Source organism: Pan troglodytes, chromosome 5 (genome assembly GCF_028858775.2).
Source record: "Pan troglodytes isolate AG18354 chromosome 5, NHGRI_mPanTro3-v2.0_pri, whole genome shotgun sequence".
In the NCBI taxonomy this organism is placed as follows: Eukaryota; Metazoa; Chordata; class Mammalia; order Primates; family Hominidae; genus Pan; species Pan troglodytes.
Window position 1 is genome coordinate 9767 of NC_072403.2, and position 8207 is coordinate 17973.

Consider the following 8207-nt stretch of genomic DNA (forward strand, 5'->3'; position numbering starts at 1 on the left):
GCTATCTGTATAAACATGGAAATATCTACACTGCCATCTGTAAAAACATGGAAATATCCACACCGCTCCCTCTATAAACATGGAAATATCTTCACCGCTACCTCTATAAACATGGAAATATCTACACCGCTATCTGTATAAACATGGAAATATGTACATCACTAATTGTATAAACATGGAAATATCTACACCGCCATCTGTATAACCATGGAAATATCTACACCGCCATCTCCATAAACATGGAAATATGTACATTGCCATCTGTATAAACACGAAAATATCTACACCGCCATCTGTGTAAACATGGAAATACGTACACCGCCATCTCTGTAAACATGGAAAAACTACACCGCCATCTCTATAAACATGGAAATATCTACACCGCCATCTCTATAAACATGGAAATATCTACACCGCCATCTCTATAAACATGGAATTATCTACACCGCTATCTGTATAAACATGGAAATATCTACACTGCTATCTGTATAAACATGGAATTATCTACACCGGTATCTGTATAAACATGGAATTATCTACACCGCTATCTGTGTAAACATGGAAATATCTACACCGCTCCCTCTATAAACATGGAAATATCTACACCACTATCTGTATAAACATGGAAATATGTACATCGCTATCTGTATAAACATGGAAATATCTACACCGCTATCTGTATAAACATGGTATGTACCTGTTATGACAGGCACACGCCACCACACCCAGCTAATTTGTGTATTCTTTTTGTAGAGATGGGGTTTTGCCATGTTGGCCAAGCTGGTCTCAAACTCCTTGGCTCAACTGATCTGCTCACCTTGGCCCCGCAAAGTGCTATGATTACAGGCGTGCGCCACTGCGCCTGGCCATGTTATGTGTTTTTATCACAATTTTCAAAATCAGTTAGAAAATCTGTATAGTTTACAGGCAGATTTGTCATACTATTTTATCTTAGAAAAGGGTGGAAGAGACAATATCTCAGTTTATTCATAAATAAAATGGTAATAATTCATTTATATTTGTTCAAAATTATAAAAGCTATTTGACTAAGAATAACTTAATAGTAGGCCCTCATTTAGGACATTTAAAGAATTTATCAAAACTTCCCCTCTAATCATAAACGACATGACTAAAATGACAAAGTTGAACTTTGAGGAAATTCAGTATTCCCTAAAAATACTCATTTTGTGTAATTAATTAGGTTTTGTATAAACTCTTACAAACACTACAATTTATATAAGATCATAAGGGGATTCGAATGCCTTCCGATGAGCAAGTCTGAACACCACCACACCTTCCATTGTATTATTTTCCATCTGTGATGCATGATATAAATCCCTGGCTAGGTTAATTACTGTCTCATCTTATGCACGAAGTGAGTCAGCTTTGATTTTATGACTTTTTTAGTCTAGATTAGATAGTTAATTGGTGGTGTATTTGTACATTAAAAAACCTTTTTTTCTAGATTAAAAGAATACATATTAACCTCACTGGATTTCTTAAGTCCTAGAATTTCTTCACAAGGTTGACATAAAACAAGGGTTTCAATACTCTCTCTGTGTTATCTGTCTGTTCTAAGCCCTTAATATTATCAAGACACTTGAGAAATATGATGGTACAGTCAATTCACAGGCTACTCCATAAAGAACAGGGAAGGGAAAGATATTTCAAAGTGTTTACCCTTCTGATCTTATGCTTTGCTCATTCAGACACAGATTAATTTTTCTCCTCTCAGACTGTATCTTTGGCTGAGAAGTCCATTTTTAAATTAAATAGTTTGTCTTTGATCCATTTAGGAAAAGCCATTGAATTGGCAGGTAAAAACCAGGACACAGGGGATAAAAGTCTCATTTGCATTAAGATAGGTTTTCTCATGAACTCCGCATATTTTAATAGTACTAATGTTGTATGTGCATTTTGGCAATGGCAAAATTTGAATGAATTAATTTGACAGTATTATAAAGCTACCTCCCTAAACATTCCCTATTTTATAGTGTCAGGAGTACAGATCAAAGGGAATGGATGGAAAGAGCTACTAAATGCTACTCCCAGAGTCAAGTAAAGTTTGTGAAAACGATAGTTTTCAATCCAAAACATTAATCTAAAGACACTTACCACTTACTGGGCCTGGCAGAAAATGCATTCTGATTCTTCCATTACAATTTTCTGTATGAATAACTGTTACATTTAGAAGTTGCCCTAACTCATGTTGAAAATATCTAACTATGATGCTAGGCTGTGCTACTTAGAGATTACACTTGTATTTTCTATTTTGTGGCAATATTTAAACAAATTTTAAGAATCCACCTACCACAGGATGCTTCATCTGATTTGTCAGGGCAGTCATATTTAAAATCACATTTCTGCATTTTTTCGATGCAGTGGTCATCAGACATGCAGACAAATTCATTGTCTGTGCAGTTGCGTGGAGGTAATGTTACAGGAACTGACGTTTCTGGTGGAGTTGGGAGGTCTGCTGGCAAATTACCTTGATAAGAAATAATATACAGGCATCATTTAGCAGGTTTTCTGGTTTTCTACTTCTTTAGAGATTTTACATAATGAAGCTTTCTAAATATGCCTCACAATATCATAGAGAATAGTGGGTAGTATCAGCTACTCTGCTAAAATAAAATTGAGGTTCTTCTTTTTAGTAACAGTAAATAACTAAACATCTTCGATCATGAAAAATGATGAAGGTACAGATGGAAATTATTGGAAAGCTATTCAGAGCTCACCAAATCAATGGGAGGCCCAAGGCCAGGGCTTAGAGAATCAGCAGGAACCAAGGGAGTTTCAGATTCTGGAATTAAGAGCCAGAGTAAAGATCTAAATAACTTTCTAATTTACTAGGTAAATAACCTTTGTCCTTCCACTGCTACAATAAATCTAACATCTCCTCATCTTTGTTTAACATATTTTCACTTATTTAAAATTCAAGGTTTCAGGAAAGAGTCAAACCTGAAATCCTCATCTAGAAATTTTATACAAGACTACAATTTCTGAAATTACTGAGGATGGAAGACATTTATACATGATGACTGATTTATAAGTTATTCAATAAACATGTATTGATAACATGTCTGTGCCATACACGTGGTAGATGCAGGGAATCCACGCTGTGGAGAAAAAGTTAAATATTAAACCTGAACTAAATTGAACATGGACACAAAGAATGATCACGAAGTCCCAGAACGGGTTGTGTGAGCCCCTTCAGGCTTTCATCCAGTGTTGTTTAGAAGAAATCTCTATTTCAATCTATTCCTATATGTTAGTTATTGAAAAACAACAGACAGTCACAAAACAAGTCAACCTTTTTGTGTTCCTTGGGCCCAGTCACAAAGGACCCTTGTGAATGGACCTCATGCCAAACAACTCATTACAAAAAGAGCTAGGGTCCCAGGCTGCTCCGAAGCTTCATGAGACCTCTCCTTCTCTGTGCATGGACGACTGGCCAACTCTGCAGCCTAGGCCACTGCTTCCGGGCCTAGTGGTGAATCCTCCATTGTCTGGTGAGTGCAGTGTCCAACTCTGGAGCCCAGGCTGTTGCTTCCCAGTTTGGTGGTGAATCCTCCATAGTCTGGTGAGTGTAAATATGTATATATTTTTCCCTTCTCCCTTTCCCATTGCAATTTACTTATTATATCATTTGCTTATTATATAAATTTGCTTATGTTAATTTGCTTATATCATTTGCTTATTATATCTGCATTGCTATTTATGTGGGATAAAGCTTGTTTACCCTTAAAGGTATTGTGTGTGTGTCTTTCCTTCTCTCCTCGTGCGTTTTCTGCACAGAACACAAGTCAAATATGCCATCTCTGCCATTAAATAGTTTACATCTAGTGGACAAGGCAGTCAGATGTATCTTTCATTACAGGTATTTGGGATAAATTTATGGTAAAAATATAACTCCAGGGAAGCAAGAATGGTATCTTTCATCCCTGCATCCATAGCACAATTCACAGACCATGGCATATGGTAGGTATACTGACATTGACAAGTGAATAAATGGACAGATAGATGGACAGATGGATGGATGGATGGATGGATAGATGGATGGATGGATGGATGGATGGATGGACGGATGGATGGATGGACGGACGGATGAATGAATACCAGAGTGGATGAATGAATAAAATAACAAATGGAAGATTTCACAGTGTATTGAAAGAAAACAGAGGAAAACCAAATATCAGATGGGAGTCAAATAAGATGCCTTGGCAAACTGATGCTTAAACTGACTTTCAAAGGTTGATGAGCTCATCTTGCTAGGTGAAAAAGAATACAAAGTCTTTATGGGCAACGAGAAAAAACTTGTGTGAATGCATGGAAATACATTAAACTGTTTTTTTTATTTTAAATACTGTGAGAATTTAACACGATAATATCTGGTGATATGATAATAAAGCATGCGTCTGATTGACTCATTAGATATGGAACTGGAGAGTAGACAGTTACCATAAAGAGCCAGCTGAAATCAACTTGGGAGTCTGAAATAAACACACAAAAATATGGAGAAATAACAAGATATAAAATGTCTATTTCAGGATGTACTTTTTGGCATCAGTGTGAAGCATGAATTGTGGGTTGCTCTAACACTGAAAAAAAATAATAGTTAGAATAGTTAACCTCTTTCTTTAATCCAGTCAACTAATAAACCAAAACAAAGATGGTTTAAAGGAAAGAGCAAAAATCTGAGCAATACTAAACGTCCAGTATCTGGAGGACTGGGGATTTACATGCTGTTGGGAATCTGGGGAAAGTCCAATAACTAGTAGTTTATTTCTTAGCTCAAATGCAGAGGCAATTAAGACCTAAGATGGAAGATAGATCAAAATATCAACTTTTTATTGATATAGCTAATCCTGAAGAAAATTTCCTATTTCTGTAGACAAGTGGTCTTCTAAAATGTGAAACCCAGAAATAAGACCCCGAACTGTGTCTTCCAGGCTACCCTGTGTGAAACTATAGCAAGGAAGAGTTGACCAGATTTCATATTTCCTCAGCTAGTAAACATTAAAAAGAAAAGAGGAGGTGAGGAACCAGGCATGCATACTCAGATTCTTCTTGAAAACTCACCAATCCATTGTTGCTCTTCCTTCCTCTGGGAAGGAATGAATAAGAGGATGAAGAGAGACCAGGAATATTAGGCTGCCAGATACAGCTCAGTCTACATGAGAGATTAAGACCAAGGAAATAGTATTCTGATCCCATAGGGGTGAGTTTGAAATGATTAATCGATTGTTAAGTAAATGAGCATTCTATTCCCCAAGATCAGATATATAAAACATAGAAGAGGAGTCAGTTTTTAGGGATAAGAAATATTTTCTCACCAGGTGTGGTGGCTCACACCTATAATCCCAGCACTTTGGGAGGCTAAGGCAGGTGGATCACTTGAGCTCAGGATTTTGAGACTAGCCTGGGCAACATGTTGAAACCTCATCTCTACAAAAATAAAAAACTACAAAAATTAGCTGGGCATGGTGGCCCACACCTGTAGTTCCAACTACGTGGGAGGCTGAGGTGAGAAAATCACTTGAGTTGGGGAGGTTGAGGCTGCAGTGAGCCGAGATCACACCACTGCACTCTGGTCTGGGTGACAGAGTAAGACCCCACCTTCCCACCCCCCAACCCAAACAAAAAATAAAAAATTAAACAATCAAAATAAAATAAATGTAAAAAGAAATATTTTCTATCCTAAAATAGAAAGCCAATGACAACAACACACAAAAAAGGAGATCCTAACAGGTTGGAAACTTTATCTCACATCCAGTTGGATATACTCACGTCTAAGTCATTGAGCAAAAATAAGAACCCAATTAGAGGTGAAAGTTATTACCTTCCATAGAAATCTGACGCATCCAACGTTATAATAAAATGTGAAAAAAAATTAAAAAGACAATCATTTTATCATTTCTGAATGCCGATGACTTTGAAGATCTTGAAGGACAGAGTTTGAATCAGAGAAAGAAAAATTCGCTAGCCTTGATGAAAAATTATTTTCAAATAAATCTATAATGAGATTATAAAAATCACTTCTGAGGGAATTTGCTGAGAACTGCAAAACATTCAATGGCCAGGTTGATGGATATTTTATATGTCTCAGTGGAATATATGGAACAAATTTCTTTGAAAATCATCCTTTTAAAATGTTTAAATACAAGGTCTTAAAAATAATCTTCTAATTTGATGGCTAAATTTGTTGTGCCATTTCAGAGCATAATTTACTTACATAATTGTACTGAAAAAAATATATAATTAAAATGCATTAAAAGATGCATGTAAACTTTTTATTTGTATGTCCTATATCAAAAATGGCATCTGGAAAGTGACGTATTTCGTCAAAGTTTCAATGAAAGTTTTCCTTTAACCAAAGCAGGATGTCAAGTTCTTTCACTTTAGCACATGCTCATCCAAGCTGGTTTGTTCCATATTCAGATAATAAAGTTTTAGTTTAAGACAAAGATTTTAATTCCACAGAGATGACTGTCATTTGCACTGAGAAAAATGTTCTATGCTCCAATTTAGGCAGCCATTTTGAAATGCATTAATTTCAAGAGAGAATGGGTAAATTTGTGTTCCAAGCTCAGGGTAAATACACATTACTAGAACAGTAAAAGTCTTAAAAAACAGTGGATCACACATGTTTTCTTATTCTTCACAATTGCTGTATATTATGTATATTTATGGAAGTAGACATTTACAATTAATCATCTTACCTTAATACACAGAAACTTCAATAAACAGCTAAATGGAAACACATATATGATGTTCTTCACTGACTGTACTACTTTAAACTTGCTCGATAATACACTTCTAGTCACAAATACCTAGGATTTACTGATTTCTGATTTTATTTTTTATTTTATTTTTATTTTTATTTTTTGAGACAGAGTCTCGCTCTGTCGACCAGGCTGGAGTGCAGTGTCACGATCTCAGCTCACTGCAAGCTCCGCCTCCCGGGTTCACACCATTCTCCTGCCTCAGCCACCTAAGTAGCGGGGACTACAAGCGCCCGCCACCATGCCAGGTTAATTTTTTTGTATTTTTAGTAGAGACGGGGTTTCACTGTGTTAACCAGGATGGTCTTGATCTCCTGACCTCTTGATCCGCCCGCCTTGGCCTCCCAAAATGCTGGGATTACAGGCGTGAGCCACCTCACCTGGCCGATTTCTGATTTTATTATTCTTCCTTCAAGAGAAGAACATTTCAGGGCAGGACAGAAGCCCAGCGAATTGAGTGTCAATAACTTTGCATTTGAGACAAAGAAGACATCGACTGAACTGCTTCAGATTCAATTACATCTTCTTTAAAAAAATGACTTTAATTATGAATAACTTTAAACATTCATATAAATTAAGAAAATTATATAATAGATACATGACTCCACCACTAAGACTAAGTAAATTGTTATTATAGCATTGTTTCAGATCCTTATATTAACAAATAAATGAGGAAGAAAGAATAGAAAGAAAGAAAACCTTTCTATAATGCTCAGACCTCATTCTTCCTCTTTCTACCCCTTCACTAATGCCTTCAGAGGGACCCTTATCCAAATACTAGTTTGTACCAATTTGTATTTTCTCATGTTTGTTTTCTAATTGTTTTTATTGTGGTAAATAGTATTAAGGCTATTCACAAGGTTGTACAACAGATCTTTAGAGCTTTTTTTAATCTCAAAAACCAGAAACTATATCCATTAAACACTTGTTCTCCTTCCTTCCTCCCTCCCCCCAGCTCTCGGCAAGCACCTTTCTACATTTGTTTCTATGATATTGACTACCTTAAATAATTCATATGAGTTGAGTCCTACAATGGTTGTACTTTCCTGACTGGCTTATTTAGCTTAGCATGATGTCCTCGAGGTTAATCCATTGTCTTAGTCAGTTCAGGCTGCTATAACACATTACACACTGAGTGTCTTAAACAGCCATTTATTTATCTTAGTTCTGAAGGCTGGGAAGTGTAAGCTCAAGGTGCCAGCAGAAGTGGTGTCTGGCCCACTTCCTGGTTTGCTGACGGCCATTTTCTCCTTGTATCCTCAAATGGTAGAGAATAGGGAGAGAAAAAGCAAGCTCTCTCCTGTCTTTTTATAAAGGCATTGATTCCATCCATGAAAGCTTTACTCTCCTGACCTAATTATCCCCACATACAAATACCATGACGTTGGGGGTTGGAATGTCAACATATAAATTTTGGGAAAA